Genomic DNA, 22462 nt, shown 5'->3' on the forward strand with positions numbered 1-22462 from the left:
AAAAAACTGGTAGCATATACGGAGTGATTATTTCTGCCGGAACCGGTAATTCGCCTCCAAGCGTTATTTAGCCGTGAACACGTCACAGCAAAATAACCAATTCTCACCAGGTCAATAATATACCAATTGACCAATCAGAGCAGTTCACGGCAAAAGAAAAATAACGCTTTGCGAGTTGTCGGTTCCGGTAATAATAACCACTGCCTAGTCTATTGAATCCTAGCAGAGAATTTGGGCAAACAAAAAATCGATTAAGGTTTACTCACCAGTGATAAAATGTCAGCTGCAAACGTAAATGTGCTTGGGTTTAGGCAACAATAGTCCATGGAACCGTCTTCTTTTACTGTTCCTCGATTAATTGCTTTCAGCCATTTGTTTCTCCTTTTCTTCTCACGAGGAAGAATGAAGAACTTCAAATGCGGAACTTCAACTCCGAACTCTTCCTTGTGTGACAACCCGCAACACAGCAACTTTTAGTAATTCCGACGGAAAAAAGACCGCAAATAAGACGAAAGTTCAAAGCGTTTGTATTACAATGCACAACAGAGCAACTGCTTGGGACTCGTCTTATGCCCCTATTTCAATATGGCAACGCTTTGTTGTGGCTGGTGACGTCATTAATGCCCGGATGTCCGACTTCCTCTATAGCCGAGGGTTCGATATTGATATTGAAAAGCAAGAGACTTAAGGGGCAAAATCTGATATAGTTTTGTTAGTTCGTATTGATGCCTGTGGTGTTGCATATAAGATAAGATACACGGCCAAATCCAAAGTTTTTAAGTGCAGAGAATAAAAAGTGGCATTTAACTCTGTCGAATGCTTTTTGCGCATCAAGGGAGATCACGGCTTCCGGTAAGGCATCATTTCGCTGATAAATGACATTCGGGACACGACTCAGATTATTGGAAATTTGCCTTCCAGTCATAAATCCCATCTGATCAGAGTGTATTAGTTTTTTTTAGTACTTTTTCTAATCTACTTTTTAGCACTTTTGACATTATTTTCTAGTCACAATTTAAGAGACAAATTGGGTGGTATGACTGGCAGAGCAATGGGTCTCTATCCTTTTTTAATCAGAGTAAAATTGTTTCTTGTGTCATATAGTTGGCGGTAGAAGTTTTTTATCAAGAGTCTCTTTAAAGACCTTGAACAAAAGCAGGACTAGTTTAGTTTTAAATTTTGATCTATTTCTCTCAAACCATTCCATCGATATTTTGACATGATAAAAAAAAAAAAAAAAAATCAACTGTGATTCTCGCGTTGTCATTTCTCCTGTAAGGTTCATTACTGCGGTGCAGAGCCGCATGGCCTCATTTACGTAGCAAATGGCAGTTTACGCTGTTAGCGTAAGTGGTCTTCCTCGTCGTCATTAACGGAAAGATGTCCGAAAGCTGAATGGGCGGCATAACTAACTTATGGCCATCTTGCAACAGAGATTTATCTCCTGGACTTACTTCTAGTGATTTTCGCCAGTAAATACTCTTAACTCGCTGAATTCTTGACAGGTTCACAAAACGTTTGAGTTGTAACAAATTGTATTAACGTGGCCATGAGACAGGTTAATGTTTTTGTAGTTGTTGAATAATCTTTTTTTTAAGTATGCGGTAAAATCATTTTATCTATCACGTTTGTGAAAACCCAAGTGGCCTGATAATCTGTTGAGAAAAAAAAACAATCACAAGTTACTTATATTTACCCTCTCCATTGACATTAATTTTAAAGTGCATGTGACACGAAAAAGCATGTTTATTTCATAATACACGCGGTATTTTATGCTCCTGAATGATATGGACCGCTTGGATGTGTGTGGAAGCGATCGCTATATCTATTTAGTTTTTTGAATCCCGCGCCATGAAAATGAGTGACTTCCGGCTTCGGTTTCGCATTGAGGAGGAGGGCGCTGTGACGTGTACGGTAGAAGACGTCCTCTTCACTATACAGCGGACTGTTGTGTATGAGGACGAAGGATTCAGCTGATTTTGCGGATTAATACGTTTATTTTTTGCATCACGCCAGCCAAACGGTTGCAGAAAAATCTTTCTGTATGAGGGAGAGGCGTATGCGCCTTTTTGGAGTTTCAAAAGGTTCCCATTCACCGTGGATATTTACTGTGGGACTATTGGACTTATGAGGAAGTGAGTAAACATCTTGTTTTGTATTATGTCAAATACGAATACAGCAATTACAAAGTAAACACTACAAACTTTCTTTAAATAAAGGACTACTTACGTTTGATCATTAATAGGCATGTAAAAAGCTCTCCTCAAGCACATTAGCAGCACGTTAGCTGCACAACTACTGCAGCCGCCCTCCTCAGGGGAACGAATTGTAAATTGTTCTCCGCCGGGCGGTTTGCCGATCCACGAAAACAATCGACAACCCAGTCGTCATGTCAAATAATTGAATTTGGTTTGTTTACATTCTCCGAAGCCGGGGAAGGGAAATGACATATGTCCGATTTAGGTGTCATAAAATATCGTTCGGGAGGTGCGACAGTAAAGGTGAAGGCGACAGTTTTGACCATTGTGGAGTAATTTTGCCATGTCGTCCTGAATAATGCATTTTTATTATTTCATATTCCATTTAGCACAAGACTGTTATTTGTCATGACCATGCCATTTATTTAGCAATTGGGGAAAATACTTGGATAAAAAGAATATCCTGTAAAAATATTGAAGTAAAGAGACAGAAACAATGACATTTTGCTGCTCTTTTCATCGCGTTTTCCTCGTTGTGAATAGTTCCCCCTCAACGGGCTGACCGGTCCTTCTCAAGCCATTTATATAGCTAATGGGGTAAAATACTTGGATAAAAAGAATATCCTGTAAAAATATTGGAGTAGAGAGACTGAAACAATGAAATTTTGCGGCTTTCTTCGTCGCGTTTTCCTCGTTCTGAATAATTCCCCCTCAATGGGCTGAATATTAAAACTGATGAGCCCAGTCTACCGCTGACGTCATCCACCTGTTGGGGACGCTAAAGCCCTATAATGGTAGGCGTGGCTAACCGGCAGATTAAAAGACTAATTTCTCGTCATCTGCGCTTTGCTAAATTGTTGTATATAGTCGAATCGTCTCAAAATATGATTGTAATTCACATAATAATGCCATTTAAGACTTTTTTTCTCCTGTCGTATGCACTTTAAGTAGTGCCAATGTTTCTGTCCTTAAGATGGCCGACGAGTGACTACGTCCCTCTCTATTGGCTCTTAGCGCGCATTTGATATGGTTTCAAGTTCTGCTCAAAGTCTGCTCCGCCTCAGGTAAACATCAGCTACCAGGAAATACAAAACTGAAAGTGATGAGACACTACTGGACTACTTTAACCCAATGAACTTTTTAAAATATGTATTCAATTAGTTTAAATGTTGTAGTGGTATTTTTAACAATGGGTGAAGCGGCAGGTAATTGATTCATTCAATTGTCATTTTGCTTTGCTGTAAATTCTAATTTCTCAGCCAAGCTTCGATCATACTTCGTTGGCTGAATTTGTGTCCACGTGTCTGCAGGACTGCATTTTTCTTTTAAATGAACCCCTTCTTTTTAATTTCATACCAAACAAATTAATCAAATCTTATGATTGGAAATAAATGAGGACCAATCACATGGATTAGGACGTATTTGTTATACAATATGCTAGACCTAATGCTAATAATAATGATTTTTTTTTTTTTTTTTTTTTAGTACACTATAATTTTTTTAAAATCTATTCCTCCGTTATTTGAGAACGAATCACTGCTGATTAAGTAATTGCAGATTTATTGTGTCTGTATATTAGGTGATTGCCATTACAGGATATGTAACGCTCTTTCACAGCTTTCAGCCTGTAGTAGCGCACTAGTTGATAATTCACGATGATGAACTTTCATGTCGTTTTTAAAATTGCATCTCAATGTAAAACCTGAAACCAACCGTGTATTGCTTGTAGCTGTTCTCAATGAACCCAGAAATGTCCATCTATATTCCACAAACATGAATTTGGTGCTGCAGTGGGATTCACCTGAGGGGGAAACCATTGACCTTCTCTACACCGCAGAATGCATGTAAGTCAGTACTCTCGTTTCAGTGTCTTATTGTGCGTGTGTTTGAACTTTATTCTTTTATCATTGAGTTGTCTGTTTTACGATGAAGTCACATTGTAATGAGGTAGTGGATTTACATCTCTGAGCATGTGTACAAATGGAAAAACGGATGTCGCTAGAGAGGCCTTAGGGACGCCAAACTGATTCGCTTTCAGCCTATGGGCCTACTCTGCAGTTAGCGAGCTTGTGTAACGCAATCGCCACACTCGCATTTGAAGAGGTTCAGTGGGACAACTTCAAGCAAGCATGGGTTTTTGGTAGACATGGAGGATGGCCTACGCTGAGACCAAGAGTTTTACGTCATGTACTTGGAAAGAAATCAAACTATTGACTTAACATGTAAACCAGGTTTTTCCCGATTATCACATCACTGAAGTGCACGTAAAGGCATCAAATCTCATTATTGTCATTACCTGGTTATTCCCAGTTATCAGATTATTGTAGTCATGTAAACGTAGCTGATAATAAATAAACAATTGTTAAAAAAATAAATAAATAAAATTCTTACCTGCAAGTGATGCGCGGGCATACTCTCGCTGCTTTTTCCTCTTCCTTTTTTCCGCCCCCGACTCTTGTTGTCTTTTCGATGACATTTCCTTTCAAGAATAAACTTCTGCCAAATTTGCGACTGAAACATAATGGAGCAAACCACTAGGGAATTGGGGGGGGGGGCACCAAAGGTAGACTGACGAGAGGGCCGCACAGGAGATTCTTTTTTTTATGTAAATAATGAGCATATGGTACTTATATTTGTATTACTTGCATTCATCAGGCTTCACAAAGTTTTATTTTAAATACTATATATTGTTGTTATTATTAGAATTACTATTTTTTAGGATTTTTTTATAAATTAGATTTTTTTTTTGTGCCCCTTCAGGCAGAGTTGGTGCCCTAAGCGCAGTGCGTGTTATGCGTATGCCGAGCGCCGTGTCTGTATGTACAGATATATATATGTTTTATAAAGGCAAGTGGACACAGGGGTTCTTTGGACCGCGCCGTTTATTGGCATAAGCTTCCTTCACAACAAACATAAGTATCGTTTAGTGAAAGCACAACAAAAATAATATTCCTATCTCTCTCAAAAAAATAATGTTCACAAAAAGAAAAGCACTTCAGTCTAAAGAAATGAGGCCCTATTCTCACAGCAACAATGCAAAATGAACTGGCATTCCATATGAAAATAGCTATGCAAAATACACGTAAAACTTACTCAGACTTTGGTCACTCTATTCTTATTATTGTTATTTTTATTCTTCTTATTATTATATTAACTCTACTTTTGATTGAAAATATTACAAATTTTATTAAAACGAAAACATGAAGAGGGGTTTTAATATAAAATTACTATAACTTGTAACCGGTGTTGTTCATTTTACTTTAAAAAAGCAATTAATTACAGTTACAAATTACTTCTCCCCAAAAGTAATTGCGTTAGTAACTCAGTTACCTGAATGTAAGAGTAATTAGTTACTTGGGAAAGTAACTTGTGATAATTTTCATGTTTTTTTTTCCCAAAAAACAAAAAAAAAAGGTCACACAATGTTTTGGGTTTTTGGGACAATTGGCCCTAGCCCAAATCTTTACCCTCCACTTAGACACAAGGGTATTATGATAACTAGATAGTAACCTTTGCTATGTGTGGAAGTCATTTAGAGTTGTGAATCAACCGTTAAAGTTGTTAAAATTGCTCCTGTTATTGCATTAGTTCCCTTCTGTCTACTTTCAACATGTGTAAGTTTTAAAACTGTTTCATCATTTAAAGATAGATTTAAGTCAAGATTTTGCCGATTTAGGAGCATTTTAGATTAAAAAAAAAAAAGTTACTTAGGTTCGCTAGGAAGGATCGCGTTTGCCTTCCTGAGAGGTCTACTGCTTTAAGATGGCGGCTATTTACTAACGCATGTAGTCCTTAAAACATGTTGCCAATGCAGCCATGTCTGTCATATGCATCTAGTTCGATAATATGTGATATCTACCGTATCATGTGGGCGTAGTTTGTAGGCTATGGCTACAGTCAGGTATTGGAGCCACCTAGCATCGCATTTGGTAAGTTACGGCGTCTTCCCCACTCCTGCTCTGCTCTCTCTTCTCCGTAAGTCCGTCTCTCTCAGACTTTTTTTTGTTCAACCAACTTAGTAACGCATAGTAACGCACGCCTTTCCCACCTCAGTAACGGTAACGGCGTTGCCAAGATGAGAAAAGTAATTAATTAGATTACTAATTACTGAAAAAAATAACGCCGTTATATTCTAACGCCGTTATTAACAACACTGCTTGTAACTATAACATTTGTCTTAAGAACTACAAGTCTTTCTATCCGTGGATCACTTTAACAGAAAGAATGTTAATAATGCCATTTGTGGATTTATTGTTACAATAAACAAATACAGTACTTATGTACAGTATGTTGTATGTATATATCCGCCTTGTGTCTTATCTTTCCATTCCAACAATAATTTACAGAAAAATATGGCATATTTTATAGATGGTTTGAATTGCGATTAATTGCGATTAATTACGATTAATTAATTTTTAAGCTGTAATTAACTCGATTAAAAAATTTAATCGTTTGACACCCCTAATATATATATATATATATATATATATATACAGTTGTGGTCAAAAGTTTACATACACTTGTGAAGAACATAATGTCATGGCTCTCTTGAGTTTCCAGTTATTTCTACAACTCTGATTTTTCTCTGATAGAGGGATTGGAACAGATACTTCTTTGTCACAAAAAACATTCATGAAGTTTGGTTCTTTTATGACTTTATTATGGGTGAACAGAAAAAAGTGATCAAATCTGCTGGGTCAAAAATATACATACAGCAGTGCTAATATTTGGTAACATGTCCCTTGGCCATTTTCACGTCAATTAGGCGCTTTTGGTAGCCATCCACAAGCTTCTGGCAAGCTTCTGGTTGAATCTTTGACCACTCCTCTTGACAGAATTGGTGCAGTTCAGTTAAATTTGATGGCTTTCTGACATGGACTTGTTTCTTCAGCATTGTCCACAAGTTCTCAATGGGGTTTAAGTCAGGACTTTGGGAAGGCCATTCGAGCCATTCCATTACCACTTTTGATGTGTGTCCTGTTGGAACACCCAACTGCGCCCAAGACCCAATCTTCGGGCTGAAGACGTTAGGTTATCTTGAAGAATTTGAAGGTAATCCTCCTTCTTCATTATCTCATTTACTCTCTGTAAAGCACCAGTTCCATTGGCAGGAAAACAGCCCCACAGCATAATACTACCACCACCGTGCTTGACGGTAGGCGGTAGGTCACACAAAAATACACACGGTCCCAGGCTTCAACTGGGACCGTGTGCTTTGGTCAGATGAGACCGAGATTGAGCTTTTTGGCAACAAACACTCAAAGTGGGTCTGGCGTGCCACGAAAGATGCGCATGCTAAAAAACAGGCATGACAATGGGTCAGGGGTTAAAAAGGTGAGAAGGGTGTGGAGGAAATATGTTCCAGTACACTGTACACCCCAACAAAATATTGAGCTCTGTCGACCCACACTGTGTTTCAGCAGGGCCGTGCAGAGACCGGTGGAGGGGCGGGTGCTCGTGGATCAAAAGGAGCACATGAACAAGTATTTAATACACCTTAAAACAACATAACTTCAATTTTAACCAGCTTTAGATAATAATTGGCTGCGACTGTGACATACTTTAATTGGGAGGGGGCAACAGTGAATAGAAATCAAAACTGTCATCAACACTTTCTGGCTGTGACTCAGTCAGTCTGCCTCTTTTCTTCCTTCAACCTCTGCATCAAAACTTCCTTCCTCAACTTGTTCATCTGAGAACAAACCACATCAGATGGTCACTGAGCCACCAACAGCAGTTTTCTTAAAACTATTATTTCATTATTATCCATACTTAACAACTCTAGCACCTAATGATTAATAAAGCAATGACATAAAAATCTTATAGAAAAATAACATTGTAATTGTGTTTATAATTGTATTTAATACCCGACTATCCTTGCAAACTTGTTCTTACCAGGTCTGCTATTCACCCAGCTGATGAGGTATCCACTGCCTTTAGCAGCCTCATCTAACTCCTTTTTTTTATCCCTCAATCTCCCTTCCCTACGACGCATGTCTATGTAATGAAATATAAATATTTTTTAAAAAAGACTCCCCGGTGGCTTTTAGTTTTAAAGCTTTCGTAATTTCTTTCTCTCTCAATAACGATTTGTGTTTTTATTATTCAATCAAAAAACAACGTTACCTCTATCAAAAACAACGTTGCTTCAATCAAAATACAGTATATACTTTTAATCCCCAAAAAGTGACTTCAAGAAAAAAAATTGTTTTTGATTGCAAAAATAAATTTGAGACAAAAAAGCATTTGAAAACTATTTTTCTTGATTGAAACAAATTTTTCCATTGAAGTAATGTTGTTTTGCATTTGGGCCACATTTTGGCTAGGACATTTGTATCTTTATTATTCAATCAAAGAAGTTGCTTCAAACAAAAAAATATATATAAAAAGAAAAACTTTGCACATGTGTCAATCACCGTTTACCAAAGCCTGAGAGGGTTTGAGTAGACTCACTATGAAGCATTTAATAAAGCCAAGCATTTTCTTACTACTTTATTCTTGTTTAAAAATAATTCGGTGGGGCAGTAACATGTTTAAAACTTATCATAATTCTTACATTTTGAAGTGCTTGAAAACCATTCATAAATGATACTTTGGTGAAAAAAGTGAAAAAACATGTCTTATATGTATCTTTTTTCCAATGTAAAATCTGAATAAATGCATTGAACACGCACAAAAAAATGGGGGGGGGGGGGGGGGGGGGCGCTACTTCACGGTTTTCACTTATTGCGGCGGGTTCTGGTCCCCATTAACCGCGAAAAACGAGGGATCCCTGTATTTCTGAAAAGCTTGAAGAAGCAGGACTCATTCCCACCACTCGTCGGGCCGGTGTTGTGCCGACACCGGCCGTCAGCTCAAATCCAAGCCGAAAATAACGCGTCTCCGGCGGACGACGGGAGCGATGTGAGGCGCCCCCTCCATCCGAGAGCATGCCGCTTAATTTGACTCAACAGTGTGTTTCTTCGTTTGTATTACCACTAAATACACAAGCTTGACGCCAATTTAACGGGAGCTATTTTTTTCATGGGAGATTTGGCTAGCTCTGGCAGTGTTCAACGCAAGCTGCAACGAATGGCAGTAACTTTTTTGTATCGCAAAATGTGAAAACGATTGAAACCATTACTCACCAACTTCAATCTGCTGGCAAATACAGGCAAGTGTGTATGCTGCGCTCTGGTCTGCCCCGGTGTGGATAAGGCCTGCTTTTTGTTTTCGCAGCTTTGCAATGCAACGAAAGGCTCTCCATGCACTCCATGTACAGTAAGGAGTGCGCGCGTTTGGAATAATGGAACGCAGCTTGGGCCGATGATTGGTTCTCGTCAGCGAAGCATCTAGAAGGATTTGCTGACTGTGCTCTTAAGTGCTCAGTTTACGTACTAAGTTAATCACATGATGATGATAATAATAATAATAATAATTAAATAAAACCTCCCGAGCCCCCCCTCCTCCCAAAAAGAATTTCTCCTCGGATCTACGCAATTCACGTAGGTCGCCCTTTTTGACTTCAAAACGGCGAATTTCGCCGAAAGGTGAGAGATTTTCATGCCTGAAAAAAGCACCTCATACCCACTGTGAAGTATGGGGGTGGGTCAGTGATGCTGTGGGGCTGTTTCGCTTCCAAAGGCCCTGGGAACCTTGTTAGGGTGCATGGCATCATGAATGCTTTGAAATACCAGGAAATTTTAAATCAAAATCTGTTGCCCTCTGCCCGAAAGCTGAAGATGGGTCGTCACTGGGTCTTTCAGCAAGACAATGACCCTAAACATATGGTCAAATATACACAGAAATGGTTCACCAGACACAAACTCAAGCTCCTCCCATGGCCATCTCAATCCCCAGACCTTGTTTTGTTGGCAAAAGGGGGTTGTACAAAGTATTAACACCAGGGGTGCTAATAATTGTGACACACATTATTTGATGTCAAATATTTTTTTCTTTATGTGGGATTTTTTCCCCAATGAATGAATGCACTTGTATTGAAGGTTGGATTTTTCTCTTTTTTTCCATTAAGGTCCCATATTATTTGAATTAAAAAAATATATATTATAAGCTAAAAAACACATCTTTTTCAGGGGTGCCAATAATTATGGAGGGCACTGTATTTCATGACATTATTTATGAATGATTTTGATTTTTTGGAATCTGGTGTCTGCTGTTTCAAATATTGAATGTGGGTTATTGTGTGTTCTTCTAAGTGTTGCTTCAGAGTGAATCTTCGACAACAAATTTAGCAGGAAAAAGATTTTTCGCCAGTGTGGATTCTTATGTGTATTTTTAAGTAGCTCTTGCAACGGAATCCTTGACCACAAACTGAACAGGGAAAAGGTTTTTCACCAGTGTGGATTCTTGTGTGTATTTTTAATGAGCTCTTGTAACGGAATCCTCGACCACAAACTGAGCAGGAAAAAGGTTTTTCGCCAGCGTGGCTTCTTTCGTGACTTTGTAAGTTCGGCTTTCGAGAGAATCTTTGACCACAAACTGAGCAGGGAAAAGGTTTTTCACCAGTGTGGGTTCTTGTGTGTATTTTTAAGGAGCTCTTGCAACTGTATCCTTGACCACAAACTGAGCAGAGAAAAGGTTTTTCGCCAGTGTGGATTCTTGTGTGGATTTTCAAGTGTTCCTTTCGAGTGAATTTTTGATCACAAACCGAGCAGGAAAAAGGTTTTTCGCCAGCGTGGCTTCTTTCGTGACTTTGTAAGTTCGGCTTTCGAGAGAATCTTTGACCACAAACTGAGCAGGGAAAAGGTTTTTCGCCAGTGTGGGTTCTTGTGTGTATTTTTAAGGAGCTCTTGCAACTGTATCCTTGACCACAAACTGAGCAGAGAAAAGGTTTTTCGCCAGTGTGGATTCTTTCGTGATATTGTGAGTTTCGCTTTGTGGCAAATCTTTGATCACAAATTGAGCAGGAAAACGGTTTTTCGCCAGTGTGGGTTCTTTCGTGATATTGTGAGTTTCGCTTTGTGGCAAATCTTTGATCACAAATTGAGCAGGAAAACGGTTTTTCGCCAGTGTGGGTTCTTGTGTGTACTTTCAAGTGTAGTTTTCGATTGAATCTTTGATCACAAACTGAACAGACAAAAGGTCTTTCACCAGTGTGGCTCCTCATATGCATAAGACAAGTTTTTTTATGAGCAAAGGTTTTCCCACACTGAGAGCATTTGCAGGGTTTGTCGTCACCGTGAGATTTCTTATGACCATTATCATCGGAAGGTGACTGTGATGTGGTGCCATTTCTGTCTGATGGAGCGATGAAAATGTCTGCTTGTAATCCCTCTGTCGAGCTGCTGCCGCTTACAGGCTCCGCCCCTTTGCCGGCCTCACTCGGACCATCTTCATTCTTCAAGGGCTCACCAGTCCACCTGGTAATCCCTTCTTCCTCTTTAATGCATGGCAGCTCTTCCTCCTCCTTTTTGATTGAAAGTTGCTTCTGTTGACAGGGGTTTGGCTCCTCCTCTTTGATTTGGGGGAGCTCAACATCCTCTTTAACGCCAGGAGATTCTGGCTTATGCCGCTCAGCACCAAGATACTTTCTGAAACCTGCAAGACACAAGAAAAGCATAGATATATTTTATGAACTACCATCGCGCCTTTCCTTTGTGTAAAACTTAGAGAAGACAAGTACAGTGATCCCTAGTGCTTTTGCAGATTAAGTGCATGGCGCGGTTTTAAAACGCACTCATATTTTTTTAAATTTTTTTTTAAATGGTTGGAAAAAAATATGTAGTTTCATTTTAAGGCACAAGAGACATTGTTGCGCATAGCAATGCGTCCGAAAATTTGGTGCTGAAAACTATCTGCCAAAAATAGCTAAAAATGCAATTTCGGTTTAAATATTTTGAAGACAAATCGTGTGAAGAACCTTAATCCTCTTGTGACTCATTAAAACACAGCGTATAGAAAGCATTATTGTAGCATAAAGACTCATACTCATATTTAAACATTCGTGTTTGTATATTTAAAAAAATTGTACTCATATTTACGCATTTGTGTTCATATTTAGGCGTTTGTATCTCGAACCAACAAATTCTGAGGTCAGATTTTTTTTGCGGGTGCATGAATATAACTCCCTTTTTGATGACAAGAAATCTTGTCTGCAGACTATTTCAAGCGAATCAAAAGCGTTGAAATTCCGTTACGTAGGTCTTGGGGAAAACTAATTGATCCTCTTGAATATAATCAATACAGTAGGGCAAATAAGTATTTAGTCAACCACCAATTGTGCAAGTTCTCCTACTTGAAAAGATTCGAGAGGCCTGTAATTGTCAACATGGGTAAACCTCAACCATGAGAGACAGAATGTGGAAAAAAAACCAGAAAATCACATTGTTTGATTTTAAAAAAAAATATTTCTAAATTAGAGTGGAAAATAAGTATTCGGTCACCTACAAACAAGCAAGATTTCTGGCTGTCAAAGAGGTCTAACTTCATCTAACGAGGTCTAATGAGGTCTAACGAGGCTCCACTTGTTACCTGTATTAACGGCACCTGTTTTAACTCACTATCGGTATAAAAGACACCTGTCCACCTCAGTCAGTCACACTCCAAACTCCACTATGGCCAAGACCACAAGACACAGGTTCTCGTGTTTGGAGGAGAAAGAATACTCAATTGCATCCGAACAACACCATACCCATTGTGAAGCATGGGGGTTGTAACATCATGCTTTGGGGCTGTTTTTCTGCAAAAGGACCAGGACGACTGATCTGTGTAAAGGAAAGAATGAATGGGGCCATGTATCGAGAGATTTTGAGTGAAAATCTCCTTCCGCCTGCAAGGGCATTGAAGATGAGATGTGGCTGGGTCTTTCAGCATGACAATGATCACAAACACACAGCCAGGGCAACAAAGGAGTGGCTTCGTAAGAAGCATTTCAAGGTCCTGGAGTGGCCTAGCCAGTGTCCAGATCTGAATCCCATAGAAAATCTGTGGAGGGAGTTGAAAGTCCGTGTTGCCCAACAACAGCCCCAAAACATCACTGCTCTAGAGGAGATCTGCATGGAGGAATGGGCCAAAATACCAGCAACAGGGTGTGAAAAGCTTGTGAAGAGTTACAGAAAACGTTTGGCCTCCGTTATTGCCAACAAAGGGTACATAACAAAGTATTGAGATGAACTTTTTGTATTGACCAAATATTTTCCACCATGATTTTGATATAAATTCTTTAAAAATCAAGCAATGTGATTTTGGTTTTTTTCCACATTCTGTCCCTCATGGTTGAGGTTTACCCATGTTGACAATTACAGACCTCTCTAATATTTTCAAGTAGGAGAACTTGCACAATTAGTGGTTGACTAAATACTTATTTGCCCCACTGTATTTATAATAATGTCCAATATTTATTGGTTGAATGTGTTTTCTCTTGCCACTGCACTATGCCTGTGTATGTCAGTGTACTTGTTACTATGTTGATAGAATATTTCTAAATGAATCGACACCCAATTACCGTAATTTTCGGACAATAAGGCACACTTGACTATAAGCCTCCACCCATCAAATTTGACACAAAACGGCATTTGTTCATAGATGAGCTGCAACTGTCGTCACTGTATTATGGGGTATTTACACCAAAAGATATTAACCGGTAACACTTTATTTGAAATGAACCACCATGAAGCTTTGAAACAATTTGCAGCAAAGCTTTATTGCTTCAAGAAGCTTCATTCGGCCATCACTGCTCCCTTGAGGGACAGAGTCAACCTTAGCTGCCACCTGCTGTCAAAGCTGTTGTCATCCAACATGCCTCCTAGCATGCACTGCAGAGCTACAGATGTAAATGACAATCAAAATTCATGTTCTGTGCCAATTATTTCTTCAGTTACTGTTCCAGTTGTTTCATTAATTGCTAGTTATGGTATTTGGTGACACTTTATTTGACAGTGGCACCATATGACTGTCATAAGACCATCATAAGTATGACATGACACTGCTATGAGCATTGATCAATGTTTATGACGGAAATCATCATCAGCAAATTATCTTACTTTTTAATGGATGTAAAAGATCCGGGCTGGACATAAATGGAGTTAGTGACATAATTTGACGGACAACACTTAATGACATCTGTCATATGCATTGATTAACGCCCATGACAGTGTAATCTCATTATTATGACGGTTGTGCCGGCTTTCGATTACCAGGTAGCCGGGCATATCGGGGTATAAAATTTCAGACGCACCTTCTGATGATGATCCAGTTGTTGTTTATTGTGAAGCTTGTTCACAATCCAAATAATGGTGAGGGATTTCTTATTCCAAGTTTTGTAAATGGTCAGTGGTCATGAGTCGTGGTCGTATTTCTTGTAAGTTTATTAAAAATGTTCAGATGGTTTAGGTGGTCAAAAACTGTGTGGCTACCCCGTCTGTGTCCAAAACAAAACTGGTTTCTCACTTCCATTTAAACACACCTGATAGATGTCTGTTGATTAGTGCAGTGTTTTTCAACCGGTGTGCAGATCGTCAGGTGTGCCGCGAGAAATTATCTAATGTCGCATTTATATTGGAATGTTTGTAACTGTGCGGGCCCTTGGGGGGCCATCAGACTGCAGAGTGGTGACGTAGCAGGAAGTCATCACTGATTCCTCTACTTTCTAATTCCCCATTCGGGGCTATTACAATATTTTTTTTACATCGTCGGGCGGAGCTGCAGTAGGAAGGAAGGAGTAGGAAGAGGATAGTGAACCTACACCGCGAGTAGGTAAAAGTTCTCGGTCGTGTGCAGATGAGCGAAGTTTGCTCGTGTCTCGTTCAAAAACTGCTTGGATTTCTAGCCATCAACGACCTTGCTGTCCGCGACAATGTGGACCCCAACACGTCTACTGCACATTATTTGGTTAGACGCGTCATGTGTCGATATACTCGAAAGTGTCCTTTCTATATTATCCATATGTGACGACCGTCAATCCTCCCCTCGTGTTATATTACAACACACTGTTGAGAACAGCAAGGTGGCTAATGGCTAAAAATCTGAGCAGTTCTTGAACGCGACATGAGCAGCACAGCGCCAGTTTGCCAAGCAAGTTCAAACGTCATCTCCAAAAGAAACACCCGTCGCTTCAAAACAAGTCGATGGACTATTTTGTTCGCCTTCGTGAAAACAGAGAAACAGGCAACTTTTTTTGTAATATAAAAACTAAAAAAAAAAAGAGGAAAATGAGAAAACCCTCAAAGCTAGTTACCTTGTTGCTAAATCCAAAAAGTCCGACACCGTGACAGAGACATTAATACTACCTGCCTCCAAAGCCATTGTCTGCGAGATGCTCGGCCCTAATGTGGTTAAAGACATTGCTCAAGTCCCCCTGTTTGATAATTCTGAGCTTTTACAAGCCTAACTGCTATAAAAAATAAAAACAAAGATAGAGAGCTGTTGAAGAATACGGATACGACTTTGTGTTCATCTAAACAGGCTCAAGTTTCACACTGAGTAAGTATACATACTGAGAAATTATTTTATAATTGAATATACTGTACAGAAAATAATTTTGTAACATTTTTGGTTTGTGGTGTGCCGCGAGATTTTTTCCAATGTAAAAGCGTGCCGTGAGTCAAAAAAGGTTGAAAAAACACAGGATTAGTGCACCATTTGCAGCTACCGTACCATCAACTACAAAAAGGGGGCGCCATCTTTCCAAAAACAAACCAATTTCTTTCCAATATACAACAAACCAATACAATGAGTGACCAACACCAAAACAACACAACTTTGCCAATGACTAATATGGCTCCAACAACGGTCTTGCGGCAGTATTATGACACCGCTGTCAAATAAAGTGTTACCTATTAACCCAATAAATCAACAAATAAGCCTCACTGGACTATTAGCCGCAGGATTCAAAATGAGGGAAAAAAGTAGCGGCTCAGAGTTCGAAAATTACAGTACCTAAATTTTGATATCTACCTACCGTCTTTACCCTAACACTGGTGATTCACATTCCATTATTGTGCTCAAAATATGATCCAGACAGTTGTTCTATGTTAATACTAAATTTTGTTTAATGCCGAGTTAAAAATTTTTTTTTTTTGTTAAACCTGTCCTGCTCAGGAAAACTGAGTGTCCGATTGGTCTAAACAGTTTTAATGCATCACATGGACTCCCATGTGATGCATGTGAATATTCCTATTGTTAGGGATGGGAATTGATAAGATTTTTACGATTCCGATTCCACTATCGATATTGCTTAACGATTCGATTCTTTATCGATTCTCTTATCAATTCTAATTTTGACTAATGGACTGTATGAGGTTCTGGGTTCAATATGTTTTATGGTTCATTCGCTTCAGGGTGTCGGTAAGAACACAAGGAGCGGAGAGTGGAGTTGGTCTTTGGCACTTTTAATACAACTTGGCAACATGCACAACTATATACAGGCAATGGCACTTGATATGAGAATCACTCAATGAGCAGGTGGGAGCATGCGTGGAAAGATGTTGATGTATTTGTATGTGTATGAAAAACTGGAATGTGTGGATATACAGTGATCCCTCCTTTTCGCGATTAATGGAGACCAAAACCCGCAGCAATAAGTGAAAAACCGCGAAGTAGCGCCCCCCCCCCCCCCCCCCGCCCAATAACACAAAAAAAATTTGTTTTTTTTTCTTTGGGTACAATGTATTTATTCAGATTTAGCATTGGAAAGGGATACATATAAAACATGTTTTTTCACTTTTTCCAAAAGTAGTATCTTAAAAAAATATATATTTATATATACTGTCGTGAAATAAATTATTTTTGTATACACATGCAGATTCATTCCAGCACCCACCCCCATTAACGCAGGGCCAGCTGCCTCTAACCTCGGCACAAATACATATTAAAGCGCGCGCTTCCCCATCTTTCCCCACCCACGTATGCACACAAAGATCACACTTGTTAACATTTATTGGCAGTTAAGCGATGATTGACATGTGCGGCGCAATCATCTGTCACCATCGTTAACTTCAATAAGCAACTCCAATGCACACAGTGCTTGCCTGGGGAATCAGAGAGCAAAGAGAGAGGGAGGGAGTGACAGTGACACGGATCCGCGACAGACTGAAGGCGCGAAGTTTGAAGCACAAAGTAGCGAGGGATCACTCATCACTGTACCAGTATGTGTTTGCCTGGTACACCAGACTCACCGCTGTTCCAGCTATTGAGTCTGGCCACCATTCAAGCGGATACAATTTCCAGGGCGGAGAAAGCCACAGCAAACAGACAGCGGAGTGGACCAATCAGCGACGGGCAGACGTGACATTAGTAAACTGACGAGGGAAGGACGAGGGACTTGCGCGCGGAAGTAAACATACGAAGAGAGCGGAGTTTATTCAACATGGCTAGCGCAAGACAGACTGTTGTCAATGACTCGTGTCGATGTGTTTTTGGTAATTTAAAGCTGATTTTACCGTGGATTGGAACATATTCTCGGCTCTCCCGTTGACCATCTGTGTTGTGGAGACGACTTTGGACGCGCAAGAGTGACGTTGCTCGTTAAGAGCACGTCACGCAAATAAACGAATCTGATTTGTCGATTGATTTTGTACCTGCTCGAGAGGCCGTTAATCGGATGGTTCCCAGACTATTTCTCTGTGTTTGAAAAATACAGGGAGAATAGTCTGGCAGAGCCAGGCAAAGTATGTGTGGTTCTGAAAGAAAATTAGTGCTTATGCAATAAACAATGCAAATTGACTGTAAAGCAGTTAATAACACACATACATGACTCGCAGTGTAAAGAACAAAAAGGTGGGGGGCGAGTGCGAACGAATGTGCAACGCGAATGTAGTGTAAACAACACTCTCCTCCACGCAGCGAGGACGAGCAGAGCGACCAGCCGACAGTAAAAACACTAAACGGTCGCGCTGATAACGGCTCTAATTTATCATAAGAACTTTATGGCATGAAGAGGAAATACTTACATTCGTTCACGGACGCACAAAAATTAATAATTCCACTAACAGGTGGCCATCTGCTCGAAATGCGCACCTTACGCCTATTCTCGGTCCCAGAATACGACGTATATGAACGTAGGACAATAAAAGGAAACTGACTGGCTGCTCTTGGAACGAACGCATACACATGAAATGATTGAAATCTTTCCAACAGGAGTATTAAAATTGCTAATAAAATTGTTTAGGATTATTTTAGATGCATATATGTTATATTTTTCTTCTAGAGTATTCGACGAGAATATGATAGACCCATTAATAGGCTTTTTTGGAAAAATCACCATTTCCTTAAGTAGTCTCATGAATAATGACTTGGCCTGTGAATACCCCTATTTTAACACTCGGCGGCGACATCTCTTAGTTAGAGCCTAGTTCGGGCCTAAAAAAATCCAGCCCGATCCGACACGGCCCGCTGGTATTGAGGCCCGACCCGGCCCGAGCTCGATCACTTAACTAGATTTGCAGGCCCGAGCCCGAAAAACCCGATTTTTTTTTTTTTTTTTGAGTGACGCGGAAAAAACGCAGCAGCAGCAATTTATTTTCATTTCTTCGAGTTGGCAGAAAAAAACGCAAGTTTTCTTAATGTTTAAATAATCTACATATTTTTTTGAGAATTATCAAAGCATTCACGCAACGAAATAACGCTGGGAAAGTTTGTTAAACATATTTCTGAGTGTGTGGGATATTGTTCTCACATGGACGCGCCTCTCTGACAAGGAAATGAAAATGAAGGCGGCGCCTCGGCCATGCGCAAATGGTACAGCGGGAGGACAAGAATAAAAAGCGGCCGGCGCCACAGCGTTCGTGCACACGCACAAGCAGAAGCGCAATACAGAGAGCCTGCTCTCCATTTTTTTTTTTTTTTTTTTAAATAATTTATTAGTCCGGCATGGCGGCCCGACCCGAACTGACCCGAACGTGAATGCTTAAATTGTGGGCCCGGCCCGACCCGACCCGACATTCGGGTCGGGTCGGGTTCGGGTTCGGGCACAAAATCTAACCTCTACTCTTAGTACCTGTGAAAGGTAGTTCCACCGTGAGCACTCATGTTGTGATACTTGCTTATTTGTCAGTGTGAATAAAGCGTCAATTCGGTGAAATTGATTGTACTGTTAGGAATCTAAATGAGAGTCGTTAGAAATTCTTCCAAACGATACCTTGGAATTGATACACATCATTCAACATGCTTCTTTTATTAGTAGAAAGCAGCGAACAGGAAGGGGTTATGGGGGACAGAAGAAAAGGAGGAGAGAGAGATAGAAGAAGTACAAACAACAAGCATGACACGCCTACAGTAACTATGAATACGTTGGTGCTATCGTTAGCCAGTTGTATTTCCAGTTGACACCATGTGGGGGGGCCTGATGACCAAAGAAAAGAGAAAAGGCGGGGAAGAGTCAGAAAGATAAATGTTCGGGAGGGGTGGATCAAGGGTGTAAGGTTTGCATAGGGACGGTAGGGACAAAACATGACCAACTTTTCTGGATGCAGAAATTGTCCCCACCAACTTTTAAGCAACCTTATTTGCATGAAATAATGACTTCAGTTATGTAGGTCATTTAGATTGTCTTCCCATATGATGTAACAAATTGACCCTACCATAATTAAGTGTATTATTTTCATTATTTTCAGACTTACATTTACTCCTTTTTCACTTGCTGAATGAGCCATCCATCCATCCATCCATCCATCCATCCATCCATCCATCCATCCATTATCTTCCGCTTATTCCGGGGTCGGGTTGCGGGGGCAGCAGGTTTAGCAGGGAAGCCCAGACTTCCCTCTCCCCAGCTACTTCAGCCAGCTCCTCCAGCGGGATTCCAAGGCGTTCCCAGGCCAGCCGAGCGACATAGTCTCTCCAGCGTGTCCTGGGTCGAGCCCGGGGCCTCCCGCCGGTGGGACATGCCCAGAACACCTCTCCAGGGAGGCGTCCAGGAGGCATCCGAACCAGATGCCCGAGCCACCTCAACTGGCTCCTCTCAACGCGGAGGAGTAGCTGCTCGACACCAAGCCCCTCCCGGATGACCGAGCTTCTCACCCTATCTCTAAGGTAGAGCCCGGACACCCTGCGAAGGAAACTCATTTCGGCCGCTTGTATCCGGGATCTTGTTCTTTCGGTCACGACCCAGAGCTCGTGACCATAGGTGAGGGTAGGAATGTAGATCGACCGGTAAATCGAGAACTTCGCCTTTTGGCTCAGCTCCTTCTTCACCACAACTGACCGGTGCAGAGTCCGCATCACTGCAGACGCTGCACCATCACTGCAGACGCTGCACCAATCCGCCTATCAATCTCCCGCTCCCTCCTACCCTCACTCGTGAACAAGACCCCAAGATACTTGAACTCCTCCACTTGGGGCAGGATCTCATCCCCGACCCAGAGAGGGCATGCCACCCTTTTCCGGCTGAGGACCATGGTCTCGGATTTGGAGGTGCTGATCTTGATCCCAACCGCTTCACACTCGGCTGCAAACCGCCCCAGTGAGAGTTGGAGGTCACGGCTTGATGAAGCCAACAGCACCACATCATCTGCAAAAAGAAGAGATGCAATGCTGAGGCCACCAAACCGGACACCCTCAACGCTTCGGCTGCGCCTAGAAATTCTGTCCATAAAAATTATGAACAGAATCAGTGACAAAGGGCAGCCTTGGCGGAGTCCAATCCTCACTGGGAACGAATTCGACTTACTGCCGGCAATGCGGACCAGACTCTGACACTGGTCGTACAAGGACCGAACAGCCCTTACCAAGGGGCTCGGTACCCCGTACTCCCGGAGCACCCTCCACAGGACTCCCCTAGGCACACGGTCGAACGGCTTCTCCAAATCCACAAAACACATGTAGACTGGTTGGGCGAACTCCCATGCACCCTCGAGGACCCTCCCGAGGGTGTAGAGCTGGTCCACTGTTCCACGGCCGGGACGAAAACCACACTGCTCCTCCTGAATCCGAGATTCGACTTTCCGACGGACCCTCCTCTCCAGCACCCCTGAATAGACTTTACCGGGGAGGCTGAGGAGTGTGATCCCTCTATAATTGGAACACACCCTCCGGTCCCCCTTTTTAAAAAGGGGGACCACCACCCCGGTCTGCCAATCCAGAGGCACTGTCCCCGATGTCCACGCGATGTTGTAGAGGCGTGTCAGCCATGACAGCCCTACAACATCCAGAGCCTTTAGGAACTCCGGGCGAATCTCATCTACCCCCGGGGCCCTGCCACCGAGGAGCTTACCAACCGCCTCAGTGACTTCAACCCCAGAGATTGAAGAGCCCACCTCAGAGTCTCCAGACTCTGCTTCCTCAAAGGAAGGCGTGTCGGTGGAATTGAGGAGGGCTTCGAAGTATTCTCCCCACCGACTCACGACGTCCCAAGTCGAGGTCAGCACTACACCATCTTCACTATACACAGTGTTGATGGTGCACTGCTTTCCTCTCCTCAGACGCCGGATGGTGGACGAGAATTTCCTCGAAGCCGTCCGGAAGCATTTTTTAATGGCCTCGCCGAACTCCTCCCATGTTCGAGTTTTTGCCTCAGCGACCACCGAAGCCACAGTCCGCTTGGCCAGTCGGTACCAGTCAGCTGCCTCCGGAGTCCCACAGGCCAAAAAGGCCTGATAGGCCTCCTTCTTCAGCTTGACAGCATCCCTTACCGCTGGTGTCCACCAGCGGGTTCGGGGATTGCTGCCACGACAGGCACCAACCACCTTACGGCCACAGCTCCGATCGGCCGCCTCAACAATGGAGGTGCGGAACATGGTCCACTCGGACTCAATGTCCCCCACCTCCCCCGGGACAAGGGAGAAGTTCTGCCGGAGGTGGGTGTTGAAGCCCTTTCTGACAGGGGATTCTGCCAGACATTCCCAGCAGACCCTCACAATACGTTTGGGCCTGCCAGGTCTGACCAGCATCTTCCCCCACCATCGGAGCCAACACACCACCAGGTGGTGATCAGTTGACAGCTCCGCCCCTCTCTTCACCCGAGTGTCCAAAACATGTGGCCGCAAGTCCAATGACACGATCACAAAGTCGATCATCGAACTGCGGCCTAGGGTGTCCTGGTGCCAAGTGCACATATGGACACCCTTATGTTTGAACATGGGGTTCGTTATGGACAATCCGTGACGAGCACAGAAGTCCAATAACAGAACACCGCTCGGGTTCTGATCGGGGGGGCCGTTCCTCCCAATCACGCCCCTCCTGGTCTCACTGTCATTGCCCACATGAGCGTTGAAGTCCCCCAGCAGAACGAGGGAGTCCCCAGAGGGGGCACTCTCCAGCACACCCTCCAAGGACTCCAAAAAGGGTGGGTACTCTGAACTGCTGTTTGGTGCATAAGCACAAACAACAGT

The sequence above is a fragment of the Corythoichthys intestinalis genome, chromosome 12, assembly GCF_030265065.1.
Source record: "Corythoichthys intestinalis isolate RoL2023-P3 chromosome 12, ASM3026506v1, whole genome shotgun sequence".
NCBI lineage: Eukaryota > Metazoa > Chordata > Actinopteri > Syngnathiformes > Syngnathidae > Corythoichthys > Corythoichthys intestinalis.